The sequence below is a fragment of the Eschrichtius robustus genome, chromosome 14, assembly GCF_028021215.1.
Source record: "Eschrichtius robustus isolate mEscRob2 chromosome 14, mEscRob2.pri, whole genome shotgun sequence".
Classification (NCBI taxonomy): domain Eukaryota; kingdom Metazoa; phylum Chordata; class Mammalia; order Artiodactyla; family Eschrichtiidae; genus Eschrichtius; species Eschrichtius robustus.
This window is the reverse complement of record NC_090837.1, coordinates 5,908,976-5,924,261: the sequence shown is the minus strand read 5'-3', so window position 1 is coordinate 5,924,261 and position 15,286 is coordinate 5,908,976. Positions and strand designations below refer to the sequence as shown.

The window sequence follows — 15,286 nt, the reverse complement described above, 5'->3', positions numbered from 1 at the left end:
AAGTATAGGGGCTGTGGGAGAAGCACATGAGAAGGGCACATATCTCAGGCTTGGGAGGTCAGGGAAGGCTTCCTGGAAGAGCAGTTGTTGAACTGAAGGCCTGAAGAAGTGGGAGACGGCCAGGTGACGTTTGTGTGTAGGTAGAATCAGGGAAGGGTGTCCCAGGCAGAAGGAACAAGGGTAAAGGCCTTGGCCGGTTGGGTGGACAGAGCCTGGATGCTTGGAAGAATGGCAAGGACGTTGAGAAAGTTGTGCTGCAGCCATTTCTGAGCTGGGACTTTATCCTGAGGGCCCGGTGGGGGTGGGGGGGCGATTTCAACCGTATGCTGCATGATCAGATGTGCACTTGAGAAAGATCACTCGGGCAGCAGTGCGGAAGGGGTGTTAGCCGAGCATGCACTTAAGCCCAGCTGTGAAAGCTGCCTGGAGAGTCAGAGGTCCCTGTGCCAGAGTGCAGTGCGGACGGTGCCCGGATCACCAGGAGTCGCCAGTGTCTCCGCTGTCTCGGCTGCCCTTTCCCGGCCTGGCTCCCTCTGGGGTAGCGATGCAGAAACTGAGGTTGTCCCCGGGCACTGATGAGGAGGCAGAGAGGAGGCCTTCTGCCACAGGTCCGCCCTCTTCCCACCCAATCAGCAGGCCACCACCGGCTGCAGAAGACGCCCTGCCCAATCGGGAACCAGGACACCCCCCAACAGGCCACCTCCAGCGCATTGGTGGAGAGTGAATTTGCTGATTCTGGGCAGTGACAGGGCCAGAACCCTCCTGCCAACCCCATCCAAACGTGGCCACCTGGCCCTGCCCCTGGCGCCCCTGCCCCAGCTGGTCTCCCCCTGTATCCGCAAGACCCCACATCCGTCAAACACGACCATCCGCTGGCATCCATCACTCCAGAGAAAAGAAATAAAGACGTTGCCGTAGCGTTGTCCCAGGATTAATGTCCCTGCTGTGAAAACAAACGTCGCGTCTTCCCGCCAACATTTATTTTTGATAAATGCTGTGACTTTGCCTTGACATTTCGGAAGCAGCGGGAAACCATTACCCAGTGACAATGTTCTATTCCACTGACATTATCTCTTAATTATAATATGCAAGTAATGCTGAAAAAAAATGGCCCATAAATAGCTCGTTTGGAGTTGCTGCATTCTGTCCTGTCGGGGGAAATGCTGAACGATTTCATTCAGCGCTTGCAAATGAGGGGAGACAAATGAATCTCTGGGGGCTCCGTGTGTGTCCTGCCTCTTCAATGACAAAGCTCGCAGGGTGGCGGGAGGTGGCAGGGAAGTGATGATTTCAGGGCATCTGCTGGGCTTGCACCCCAACCCCGTCCCATCCATCCCCATCCCCAAATCGGAGCGCACTTCACCTTGATCACAATTAATAAGGCTTCAACTCCAGTCCTGCAAAACGGTTTGCTGTGAGCACAGAGGAGAAAGATAGTGCTTTTTTTTTCCCCAGGAAATTAATTCCGTTCAGGGGCAAAGAGGTCGAGGGAAGAACGTCTGGAGGAAATCCCGTTTTGCAACTCCTCTGGGTCCTTAAGAGCCGAAGAAACATCTGCCAAAGTTCAGAGGGAACAGGGTTCTGGGAGGGGGTGCTTGGGGACAGGGCAAGCAGAGGCTTTGGAATGACGCAGGAAAGAAACCTGGACACCCCTCTGGAACTGGTGGACAGCGGAAAGGGGTCAACCAAAAGTCAGACTCATAAGATTAACATTTATGGGAACCTGACACTTTGGGAGCAAGAAGAGCCAAGTGAATTCACGCCTTGGAAGTCTCAGGGCTCCAGACACAAACCAATGAAAACTCAAACTCTCAACCAGCGGTTCTCAACCAGGGGTGGTTTTGCCCTCCCCCCGCAGGGGGGCATTTGGCACCGTCTGGAAACGGCTTTGGTTGTTACAACCAAGGGTTGGGCACTACTGGCTTCTAATGGGTAGAGACCAGGGATGCTGCTGAACGCTGCATCTAGTGGGCAGAGACCAGGGTTGCTGATGCCCAGGATGGCCCCACCACAAAGACCTGTCCAGTCCAAAGGTCGACAGTGACGGCTACGAGAGGGGAGGGGTTGGTGAGTTTGTTGGAGAAGACAAAGCGCCTGGATGGTGGTTGACAAGAATCTAGAAATAGCTGCCCACTTTGCGAAGAAAATGTACAAATGCGTAGCTTAAACATCCAGGGGGAGCCTCTAAAAGGATAGAATACAACCTATAGTTTCTAGATGGCGGGGAAAGGGGAGCATATGAAAGCCCATCCTGGGACTTCCCTGGCAGTCCGGTCGTTTAGACTCCGCGTTTCTACTGCAGGGAGCACGGGTTGGATCCCTGGTTGGGGAACTAAGATCCTGCGTGGTACGGCCAAAAAAAGAAAGAAAGAAAGCAGCCTATCCTGGAGTATAAATACGAAAACCAATCCTGTCTCAGTTGAGTTTCCTCATCTGCCCTTTGAGACTGTTATTATGTTTTCTCTTTATTTTACAGACCAGGAAACGGAGGTTTCCCAGGTGGGTATGCCCAGTCACAACAGCAGTCAGGGAGACGCAGGGGTCACGGGAAGAGGGTGGCCTGGGCTCAGATCCTGGCCACATCACTCGCCAGCTGGTCACGCTGGGTGAGCAACTCGACCTCTCAGGGCCTTTGTTTCCTCATCTGTAAAACGGGCTCATAAACCTGCCCCACGAGGTTGCCCCAGGAATGAGTTGAGATGGCCCTTATACATCAAGCAGGAAATAGAAGCCAGGTCCAGTGGTTTAGGAGATTTTAATCAAAGGAACCATGGACAGAGACGTGGGCAATGCTGGGCAGGGGTGGTGAGGCACCCAGGGGCCGGCACCAGTGGGGAGCTGTTGCCAGGGGAACAGGGGAAGGGGCTGGGGAAGGAATATCATGCAAGGAGGCAGGGGAGCGACCAAGCCAGGTTCTGGGAATTAGGACGTGGACATCGTGACGGAGGGGACACACAGTCATCATCATTACCGTTGGCTCCATCCCACGCCCCCTCAATCTGGTTTGCTCCCCACTGTTCAATGCTGCTTCTCAAGAGAAAACCTGGAGCGTCGAGGGGTCATTTTCAAGGTGGCAGCACGATGGAAATGAGGTGCTGCCCTGCTGTGGGTCCTGGCCCCGCTGGTGGACTCCTCAGAACGTGTTCCCGCATCCTGGACAGCCCCCTGCCAGCTTCTAAAAGTCTGTTCCAAGAGTTCAGGTTCAGTGCAAGGTTGCGGGCTCAGATGCCACCAGGGCACGTCAGCATTTATCGAGCGCAGCTGGCCTGGGCAGTGACACGGAGAATGTGCGTCCCTGCTCAGAGCAGCCACGACCCCAGGGGAGGGGGACGGGGACAGCTGCCAGGGAGGCATGAGGGCCCAGTGTGGCCAGATCCTTACTAAATTTTGCAAAAGTAGCTGAAATGCAGATTTTTCCATGAAGTCCCTTGATTTTTAAATATTGGCCACTAATTCAGGTCCCACCCCCCTTAAACACTGCGTAAGCCAAAGACAACAAGCCTATAGGCCACTGGTTTGCACCCTCCGGTCTGGTCCACGGCCATTCCTCTCCCCTGGGAGATGACCTCACACCGTCCTGGAGTTACCCTAGAACTCACCTGCCCCGGGTCACGGCCAGAGACACAGCCATGGCGGCTCCCTGCCAATGGGCCCCAGCGAACATGCACCTGAAGCTCACTGACCCTTTACCTGTCCCCGGAGCTCTGAGCCAAATCATCTCCACAAAGATGCCCCAAGCCAGCTGGCCACCTGGCTAAGTCAGGTCACCTCCCTGAGCCTCGGTGCCCTCATCTGTATAATGGGCCTCTGTGGGGCGTCGTGATCGTGGAATGAGGGTGTCCAGCAGGGCCCGGCACACAGCAGTTCTCAGTCACCAGGGCAAAAATCATCGAAACCAAAAAGAACAATAAAAGATGGCCTTGGCTGGATTCTCTGGGAGAAGAGAAGGGGCCCCAAGACTGTCTTGTCTGTGTTTTCCTCTTGTTCCCAAGAATATCATGAGAGGTTAGCATAGGACCTGGGGGTAGAAGACCTGGGTTTGAATCCCAGCTGCCCTGCTACCCTGCTGTGCAGCTTTAGCCAGCTCACTCAACCTCTCTGAGCCTTGGTTTCCTCACCTGTAATCTGGGATGAATTTCTCCTTGTAGGAGGAATTTGTAGGGATTGAACGGCATAAGATTAAGTAAGCACTAAGCACATGAAAAGGCACTTGAAATGTTAGTGTCCTCTCAGAAATTCCCCACGTCCTCTTTTCACCCACTTCCTGGTTTAGGTATCGAAGAGCTTGAACAAAAAGCTTTACACCTTTAGGTTTTCTGAGATGTGCGGTGCCTTCCTCCCCAAGTTCACGCAGATGTGTCTTGTACCAGCTCTGTGTCTGCTGTTCCCCAGGCAGTGCCAATACTGGCCTCTGCCCAAGGCCTGGCTGTTACTGACGTCACCGTGGGCAGCCTCGGGTAACCTGACCACAACCTGCCTGCTTCCTCCTCCAAGGGGAGGGGTTCCCCAGTCCCTGCTTCCCTGCATCTGTGGACTTTCCTTCAATCCACCTGGAGGAGACAGCCACCAGGTGGCTAGAAAGGAAACTCGGTGGGTCAGGGATTTTGGTCTCTTTTGTTCACTACTCTATCCCCCAGGGCCTGGCAAGGTATAGGCACTCAGTAAATATTTGCTGAATGAACTATGAAGAATCTATCATTTATGGAGTCCTCGTTATGTACCAGATACTGTGCTAAGTCCCCTCAACGCTTTGTTTCATTGAATCCTTACTACGTTCCCGGGAGGTGGGTTGTATCAGTCAGGATGGTCTAGGTTATGGTGCAGTAACAAACAATCCCCCATATCTCAGTAGTTTAAAATAACAAAGGTTTATTTCTTGCTCACATTAGAGAAGCCAACATGGGGCCCTACTTTGTGGAGTCCTCATTCCGGGACCTGAGCTGATGGAGCACCCAAAATCTCAGACATTGCCTGTCACAAGGGCAGAGAGAAAAGGAGTTCTGAAGGTTCTCAACCCCACAATTAAATGCCGCAGCCCAAGAAGTGATACTCCACTCTCATTTCATTGGCCAGAATGAATCACATGATCCTACCCAGCCATGCAGGGGCCAGGAAGTACCTTCCTCCCAGGTGCCCAGAAGGTGAAAGTAAAAAGATTTGGTGTACAGACTACCAATGGCTACCACATTGGTATTTTTATTATCCTCATTTTTATAGATGAGGATATTGAAGCTCAGAGAGGTTCAGTGACTTGCCCAAGATCACACAGCTAGTAAACAGCAGATCTGGGATCCAATACACAGCTCTGTCTGATTCTAGAAACTAGTAACTCAGCCGTTACCATTTATAAACCCCAAAGTATGAGCTGTTGTACCCTGTTTGTACATAAGATAAACACATTCTGGGAGTTCCCTGGTGGCCTAGTGGTTAGGGTTCCGGGCTTTCACTGCTGTGGCCCGGGTTCAGTCCCTGGTCAGGGAACTGAGCTCCCACAAGCTGTGCAACGCAGCCCCAAAAAAAAAGATTAAAATTCATTTCAGTGAATTCGGCTGATGCAAGACACCTACCTACACAACTCCAGAAAGGGGCGTATCACCACGGTCACTTATACTTAAATTACACAACTAACAAGCAAAGGCAAATACTGCTCAAAAACAAATAGACTAAGTCCTGTTCAAGGCATGTTTGCTTCGGCCCACAGAGTATTTTATTTAATTGGAATATGTTGCCAATAATTAAAAATCAGGAGATTTCAGGTTTTTAAAAACCATCTTCTCTTGAAATTAAAAAAAAAAAAAAAAAAAAAACAAGGAAAGACCTGGCAGCAATAGCCTGCATTCCCATAAGGCAGTCGTCAGCATGACTGAAGACAAAGCTAGGTTCTCAGATGACAGAAAGGCAGCCTGGACTGGAGTCTGGAAGGAAGGGTGTCAATTAGCCCAGAATCCAAGACACAAAATGCTGCTCTCTTTAACTACAGATGTAACAGCCTCACTTTCACACTTTAATATAATTTCATTGAAGTCTTAGCAATAATGGTGTCAACTGTGTACCTTTAAAAATGTTGAAAATGTGCCACTTTGGGGAGGGAAAGCATCGGCTGTCCCCACGCATACCCACCAGCTGTCTAGCTAAGCTTTGGGCAGGTAAAACCTTCTCCCACTAGCTACCCTACCACTCAGAGACCAAACATCTGGGCTTCTGGGCATATTGACACTGCTGCCTTGCTCTGTGGGCCGAACTCGCCTCCACTGATCTACACACACCATTTAAAGAAGCTAGTTTTTTACAATAGGATATCCACCGGACGATGCAAGTGTGAGAATGCCCATGCCGTGGGTGACAGTGACATCTCCTGGTGATGTGCAGTTTCACAGCTTGGCTCTACTAGACCTTGTAAATATTTAGATAAACTGCATCCTGAACGTTCGTGTTTGTTCCAAGAGTACTTTATGATACATTTGAAAGTCTTTTCAGGACTTCCCTGGTGGTCCAGTGGTTAAGACTCTGTGCTTCCACTGCAGGGGACACGGGTTCAATTCCTGGTCGGGGAACTAAGATTCCCGCATACGCGGCCAAAAAAAATTTTTTTTTTAATTTATTTATTTTTATTTATGGCTGTGTTGGGTCTTCATTTCTGTGCAAGGGCTTTCTCCAGTTGTGGCAAGCGGGGGCCACTCTTCATCGCGGTGCGCGGGCCTCTCACAATCGCGGCCTCTCTTGTTGTGGAGCACAGGCTCCAGACGCGCAGGCTCAGTAATGTGGCGCACGGGCTTAGTTGCTCCGCAGCATGTGGGATCTTCCCACGCCAGGGCTCGAACCCGTGTCCCCTGCATTGGCAGGCAGACTCTCAACCACTGCGCCACCAGGGAAGCCCCCCCAAAAAATTTGTTTTAAATCATAAATAAAATAAAGTCTTTTCAAACTATTTTCATCTTGAAGTGCATAAAATGTCCTTCTGTGTGACCCCCATGAAGACCTGTGAAATCAACGCAGTAGGAATTAGAGTGCCTGTTGGAAAGAAGAGGGCAGGGGTGCCGAGGGGGCCAAAGTGACTTGCCTGCAGGACACAGCACGTCCAGGCCTCTTTTGCAAACAGCTCTGGCTTCCAAACCCCACCACCTGCCTAATCTCTGGGGCTGATATCATGGGAGACACCAGATCCTTTCCCCAGACAGCTGCTGCTGCCACAGCCAGAGACCATAGGGCTGAGTATACCATGAACGGGACCAGAGATCTTAGTGTCTCATCTGGGAGTTCCTGTCCCCTAAAATGGAAGAAATTCCAGCAGCCCAGGAAAGAGCAGATGACACACACAGACAGAAGATCCCAGAGACCAGAAGAATGTTCCACAGCCCTGAAAGCCTGCCACGGGCCGGGCCACCACGTGAGTGCCTTCCACGCCGCAGTGTTCCAACCCATCTGCTGAGATGTTTTCCCAGGGGCGTGGAAGTCCCATTTTGTAACGGAAGTTGAGGAGGTGAGTGAGATCCAGTTTGCAGAAATGTGCATCGTGGCCAACGTTGCTCACACATCTGTCGCTTAAAGTCAAAAACAAACACCTCCATCTCGAAGGCCCCCCTTCCTGCTTAGCCGAGGACCTCTGGATGTTGCCAAGTTTGCAGCAGCTCAGGCTTCACAGCAAATGTGCCCCAAAAATCTGGAAACATTCAGACTCCAAGACACAGCCATTTGGCCTTCACCCTCCGGGAAGACACGCCAGACCTGGAACCCTCAGGAGCTGGCACCTGAGACAAGTCAGAGAAATGGCTCCCACCGAAGCAGTGGACCATAGCCGTCCCTCTGGCAGAAGTCCTGGGTGGCTTCCTCCAGTCTCCTTGCCCTCCCTTTGGAGTTTTGTTGTGGGTATGAGAGAGCCAAGCGCTATTTTTAGAAATGTTTATTCTTAATCCTCTCCTTCCCCTCCCATTCTCGACCTCTCTGGAATGAGCCTGGATGTCCCCTGCTGGAGGCTTTTCCGGAGGAGTCAGTCGCTGGGCACACGCTGGATGGAGCTGGGATTGAGTTTGGAGTAAATGAGTTTTTCAATCTCAGATGCTCCAGAATCAGGACCCGTCTGTACAGTTTGCTTGGAAATGACGTTCCTCAAAGCTGGTTTCCCCAGCGTGACTCCAGAAGGGGATACAAGAGAGTAGGAGTCTCTGGTGGCCAGCAACAGTCACGAGTCCTGGTTAACGGGACCACGAGGAGATGAAGACAGCAGCGGCTGAGCACACGTGCCTTGGACCTGCCCGCTGAGCTTCAAATCTGGACCCTGACACTTTCCAACCATAAGACCTTGGACGGGGACTTCCCTGGGGGTCCAGTGGCTAAGATTCCCAATGCAGGGGGCCCGGGTTTGATTCCCGGTCAGGGAACTAGATCCCACATGCCGCAACTAAGAGTTCGCATGCCGCAACTAAAGATCCCACAGGCCGCAACTAAGACCCAATGCAGCCAAATAAATAAATATTTTAAAAAACAAACAAACAAAAACTTGGGCCGTTTACGTTGCCCCTCTGCACCTGTTTCCTCATCTGTAAAAGGAGGACAGTGATGATAGTAGCGTTTACCTGGGTTGTGAGGGAAATGAGATGCGCTCAGACCAAGGATTTAAAACAGTGCGTGGCACATAGGAAGCACTCAATAAATGTTACCAATGACCTGTTTTAGGAGAGGATGCCGGCCCACCAGGGCCCAGATGACTGGGCCGAGATGGACCTGCATCTGAGATTTTGATGAGGAACAAGCCCAGCCCTGGGGGACCAGCCCCGCAGCCTGGGCCCTGCATTCACCAGGAGCCATTCTCCAGACCAGGTTGAATGTACTGTCCTTGAGCCCGGCCACCCAGACTGAAAGAATCGTAGTCATTTCCCATCAGCTAATCCTGCCCTTTGTGGACATTGCTAATTAATAACTTTATAGATCCTATTTTTCACATGGGAATGCTACACATATTTTTAAGTGTAGAGACTCTTAACATGTTCCATGGAAACATACAAGGAGCACAGATTATGCAGCCCTGGTCTGTCCATTTTTCTTTTTCTTTCTTTTTTTTTTTTTTTTTTACTTTTAATATACCCAGAGCCTCAAAATATAGACGTGGCTCAGATGTGGCTCAGGCCCCCAGGCTGGCCAGACAGGCCCAAGGTGAGCCCAGGTCTTTGTACGCTGGACCAGGAGCTGCCCTTCGGAGGGCGAGCCCACAGCGCCCCCTGGTGACCAAAGCCTACACTTCCAGCATCTGGCGGCGCCCTGGGCGGGTTCTGAGGCCTGAATACAGGAGGGGGGTGAGGGGGGAAAGGAAGGAGGGGTGCGGAGCGGGGCAGCTGCACGTGGGCGGGCTCTGCACTCTCTCCTCCGGCAGCCACACCCCCCAACGCCACCACTCCCCCACCAGTCGTTCTTTTATTCCACAGAGACTTTGCACACACACCTTCCAGCCAGGCTCTTGGGGATGCAGCCGGGAGCCCCACAGATCCAGCACCTGCCCTCAGGAGTTTACAGTCTGAGGAGGTGGGGGCAGAGCGTAACCAAATGCTTACACACAAATAAAGATCAAAGCGCAAAGGGGCAGGGGCCTTGAGAGTAAAAAGCAAAGGGATGCAGCCTCCCCTAAAGGGATCACTTAGGCAGCAAAAAGGACGGAGAAGCCAGGAAGGTGCCTCAGTTTCCCCACTTGTAAAACTGGCCTGATTCTCCTGCCCCGCCATCTCACGGGTGCTCCGAGGGTCCCGTGGTAAGAGCAGGGGGCAAGAGAGACTTTGCAAACTGTAGAGCGCCTCCTGCAGAATGCCTCCGCATCCCGCCTGCCCCCCACCGCAATTCCCCACACAGCCAATCAGCGATCACGTTGCTGCCCAGCTTAAACCCTCCAATGGCTCCCATTGTACTAAAATCCAAACTACGGGGCCCTGCAGTGTTTAGCCCCTGCCTAGCTCTCCACCCTCGTCAGCCTCTCAGTTTACGACGTTCTAGCCACGCCCCACTCATTTCTGGTCTGCGTGTTGCTACCCCAGGGACTTTGCACGTGACGCTCTCAGTTCGTAATGGGCTTTTTTCCCGATCCCTTCAAAATCCTTCGGGAATCAGCATAAATGGCCCTTCTCAGGGGACACTTCTCTCATCTAAGTAGCACCTCCCTCCCCCAAACACCTTCTCTCCTCACGGCACCTGTTTTCTTTCTTCGCTTGCAGCCAACACTCTCTGGAGTTATCTCGCTTATTCATTTACTTGTGCACTGTCTCCCCCACCCGAAGATAAACCCACGAGGGCAGGGACCTCTCCTTCTTTCTCCACCATTGTATTTCTGAGGCAGATAACACTGGTGCTCTAACAAATCCAAATAGACACCTTTTGACTGTTTCTGCATCCCCCTGGTTTCCGGATACTTTCGCATTCAAAACCCAGTACCTGGGCTTCCCTGGTGGCGCAGTGGTTGAGAATCTGCCTGCCAATGCAGGGGACACGGGTTCGAGCCCTGGTCTGGGCAACTAGGCCCGTGAGCCACAATTACTGAGCCTGTGCGTCTGGAGCCTGTGCTCTGCAACAAGAGAGGCCACGATCATGAGAGGCCCACGCACCGTGATGAAGAGTGGCCCCCACTTGCCACAACTAGAGAAAGCCCTCGCACAGAAACGAAGACCCAACACAGCCATAAATAAATAAATAAAATTAAAAAAAAAAAATACCCAGTACCTGCTGGTCTTCCTCGGAAAACTGCCCTCTCTGTCTGCTGGAGCCGTTTGCCCTCCTGGGACAGCTCTTGGCCAGGAATCTGTGTCAGCATCTCCAACCCAAGACAACTCCCAATATATACTCGAGAGTCTGACACATAGTGGGCAGCCAGAAAACATTTGTTGAATGAATGAATGGATGGATGGATGGACGGATGGATGCATCTACACAGCCCTCTGAGTTTGACTCCCTCTCAGTGCCCAGCCGGTGCTCAGCACCCGGTAGGTATCTAATACATGCTTGCTGGAAGCTCAGCATCTGAGATCTTTCACAATAGTCCTGGACCCCGTAGAGAATGCTCACACAGCCATTTCTATTCCACCCTCACAAGGCTTCTTGGGGATTCACAGAGCAGCGATCTTCACTCCCATGGGTGGGAAACCCGAGGCTCAGAGAGGTTACAGATTGCTGCAAGGCTGCCCAGCCGCTGGCACAACTGGATTAGCATGCAGGTAGCCTGCCTCCAAGGCCAGAGCCCTTTCCTTTACATGCTAAGGAAGCGCGAATATCCCGTGACCCTGGTTTTATTTTAGGAATGTCACTCTTGCCCACGGGACCCTTGGAGATCGTCAGGGTCCCTTTGAAAAGCTGAAGAATATTAAGAAAACGCTTCCCAGAAAAAAAAAAAATGCTCAGACATAGGCATAAAATGAAATTTCTGGAGGTTGCAATTTCCGGAAGCCAGACTGTGACCCCAGGTAACACCCCACCAATTTAAGGAATTTAAGAGGTGATCTCGGCACCTCTGAGAACACGGACCTCTGAACAACCTGTGTGCGCAGCTCGCCCCCCAGTGGCCGAGCCCGGAATTGCCGGGAATTGCCCAGAAGCCCAGAAACGCAGCCAGCAACGGGGAAGGATTTTCCCAGAAGCCCGCGAGAAAGGAACTTGATCCTCCAGGTGGGGGAAAGCCGCACAAGGATTTAAACAAGAGAATGAACCTGCTGATAGTTTACATTTCAGGAAGACCTCTCAGGCCGCTGCTTGGAGAACTGACCGCACAGGACACTTGTGGGAGCCAAGTGGGCCAGGCTTGCAGAGACCCCAGGGGCATCAATCAGGACAGCTCTGGAACAGTTGGCTTGAATGCAGGGTCCCCAGTGCTGAATCCATCATGCGGGGCCTCTTTTGAACTCCACACTGACCCTGCCAGGCAGGTATTAGATTATTCCCCCCCTTTTTTTCAGACGAGAAAAGCCACCCAATAATTTAAGTCACAGTGTATAGCGAGCACTCGATAAATACTGGTGGAAAAAGTGACCATCTGAGTTAGCGAAGGAATAGAGAGTAACCATCTTCGTTAAGCAATTTTCCAGTTTCCCGTGCAATTGCAGGTACCAGGGATTACATTACAGGCCTTTGGGGTTTAGGGGGCTCCAGCAACTGGAGTTAGGACTTGTAGTATTCTAGAACATTCTAGTATCATCTAGGGTACAGACGCAGCAACCCAGGAATTCCAAGAGGGGGGAGAGCTGAGTGAGCAGAAGTGACCAGGGAGGCTTCCTGGAGGAGGGGGCATGGTTGGAATTGAGTCTTTGATGATGGCCAGGACTGAGCCAGACAGAGGAGGGGAAACTTCCACACACTTATTCCACAGGCAGAGTGGAAAGATGAGGGAGTGCAGGACACAATAGGCACAGTGCAGTGTTCTCAAATAGGGCAGGTCTGGTAGCACCTGGAGGAACATCTTTAAGCTTTAACAGTTAAGTATTTTTTTTAATATTTTTTCTTTTTTAATTGAGGTAAAGGATGTACAATATTATGTAAGTTTCAGGTGTACGACATAGTGGTTCACAAGTTTTAAAGGTTAAAGTCCATTTATAGTTGTTGTAAAATATTGGCTGTATTCCCTGTGCTGTATAGTATATCCTTATAGCTAATCTTTTTATACATAGTAGTTTGTACCTCTTAGTTCCCTACCCCTATCATGCCCCTCCCCGCTTCCCTCTCTCCACTGGTAACCACTAGTTTGTTCTCTACATCTGTGAGTCTGTTTCTTTTTTGTTATATTCACTAGTGGGTTTTTTTTTTTAATATTTATTTACTTATTTGGCTGCACCGCGTCTTAGTTGCAGCATGTGGGCTCTTAGTTGTGGCATGCGGGATCTAGTTCCCTGACCAGGAATCGAACCCAGGCCCCCTGCATTGGGAGTGGGGAGCCTTAACCATTGGACCACCAGGGAAGTCCCACTAGTTTGTTTCATTTTTTAGATTCCACATAGTTAAGTATTTATTTTCATGGATACTAGAAAAATATAACTTGCCTGTTGGACCCACAAGTTTAGATAAAACTGCTTTTTCAAAAGAAACAAACTTTTTACAGAAAATTTTTCTTTTAAAAGAAAATTTAAGTAAAAAAGTGGATCAAATTGAAAAAAAATATTATTAGCAGAGTCACATAGTGGGTGGGGTTGCAGTGTAAAGTGAGAGGGTAGGAATCAAGGATCAGGGTCAAAGACACCCCTGAGAATTCCTGAGGCCACGAGGAGGCCTGATGCCATGTCCCTTAAGGTGGCCTCACAGCCCGTCCTTCCCGTGTGGGACCAGAGGACAGTTTTCCTCTGAGCCTGGATGAAGTCATTGGTTGGGTTTAGGGACCACAGTTGTACCCAAAAAAAAAACCCCACGAATCAGCTTGAACCTTACCAAGATGTTCACAAGCAAGATGTTCACACAATGAGACATGTGGAGGGTAAATTCACCTCTTCCGTCCCATGTTCCCTTGGGACACACACACACACACAGACACACACACACACACACACACACAGCAGAATGCTTTATGGAGATTGCCTCTTTTTTCTCTTTATGAGCAGGCAGGGCTGAATGCAAAGGCTGCAAGTGTCTGTGATGCGGCTTGGACACAGGGAAGTCAACAATCCTCTCAGTGGTCATCATACTCAAGCTGGGGAACGCTTTTCACCTTCGGGTCTCCCCGGGATCAGGGCCAGGCGGCAGGCGCCCTTCCCCAGGCCCCTGACCCCGCAGCAGGCAGGCGCAGCTCTCCCCAGCCCTCCAGCCCCGACCTGAGGGACACTCCCAAACACTGGTTTCGAGAACTGATCTAAAGATTGAGTAATCTTTTTGCAGTTCTTTTGCAAGTCCGTGGTTTCCACTTTGCTGCCTTCTACAAATGTGAAGAAAGGTCAGATGGACGTGTCAGCTGATAAATCAGTAAAAATACTTTTTGATGACAGATTGTCACCTGATTTTTGCCCATTACTCAGCAGTATAAGAATTGAGTGACTCTATCAGGATATTCCTTCCACTGCCAGCTATTTACTTATGTAAACAAGGCTTCTCTGCACTTATACTAAATAAGAATAGAATCGATGACAAAATTGGTCCCATCCTGGCAGTAACAGTCATTCATAGATACATAAATTAGTTGGGGGTGAAGAGGAAATCGCCATCTCATTAGGAGATGTATTTCCATGCAAATAAAAAACACAATGTGATACCACTACAAATGACAGTTTTTTAAAAACTGGAAGTACCAAGGTATCAGCCTGTATGCAGAGCAGGTGAAACGATCATACCTTGATGGTGGGAATGCAGAATGGTGCAGCTACTGTGAATATTGTCAAACACAGACCTATATCACGTGTCACCTTATGATCTAGCACTCTCACTCCTAGGTGTTTTACTTAAGAGAAGTGAAAATTGGGAATTCCCTGGCGGTCCAGTGGTTAGGACTCGGCGCTTTTGCTGCCGTCGGCCCGGGTTCGATCCCTGGTCAGGGAACTAAGATCCCGCAAGCAAAAAAAAAAAAAAGAAAAGAAAATATATGTTCACACAAAAACCTGTACATTCATGTTTGTAGCAGCTTTATATTCGTAATCGTCAAAAACTGGAAACATTTGAAATGTCCTTCAACTCATGAATGCTTGGAAACCTGTGGTACGTGCCTACGATGGAATTCTACTCAACAATCAAAAGGGGGTCGGGGTAGTGGTCCACATGGATGCTGTGTTTTCTAAACAAGAACTGAATTCACACAGAATTTATATAAAATGTTAAATATACACAAGTTTAAATTTTAGGGACTTCCCTGGTGGCACAGTTGTTAAGAATCCGCCAGCCAACGCAGGGGACACGGGTTCGATCCCTGGTCCGGGAAGGTCCCACATGCCGCGGAGCAACTAAGCCCGTGCGCCACAACTACTGAGCCTGCGCTCTAGAGCCCACGTGCCACAACTACTGAAGCCCACATGCCACAACTACTGAAGCCCGCGCACCTAGAGCCCGTGCTCCGCAACAAGAGAAGCCACCGCAATGAGAAGCCCGCGCACCACAACGAAGAGTAGCCCCCGCTCGCCGCAACTAGAGAAAGCCCGCGCGCAGCAACGAAGACCCAACACAACCAAAAATAAATAAGTAAATAAATAAATAAATTTTAAAACAAGGGAAAGGCAGGTCTGCGGCCCAGTCCCTGAGAGGCACTCACGGTAGGAACCAGAAAGGAGCTACTGGCTAAGAAAAGAAGAGCCCGGGGCTTCCCAGGGAGCCCTCCCGTCCCCCCCAAACAGGCTGTCACAGACTCAATCAG

At 50.5% G+C, this 15,286-nt stretch overlaps 1 non-coding gene across 1 annotated transcript; it reads left to right on the top strand.

The window, feature by feature from the left end:
• Nucleotides 1-14,408: 14,408 nt before the first annotated feature.
• Nucleotides 14,409-14,481, top strand: TRNAK-UUU (transfer RNA lysine (anticodon UUU)). The gene has a single exon. It is a non-coding gene; the product is annotated as a tRNA-Lys (tRNA).
• Nucleotides 14,482-15,286: the final 805 nt, after the last annotated feature.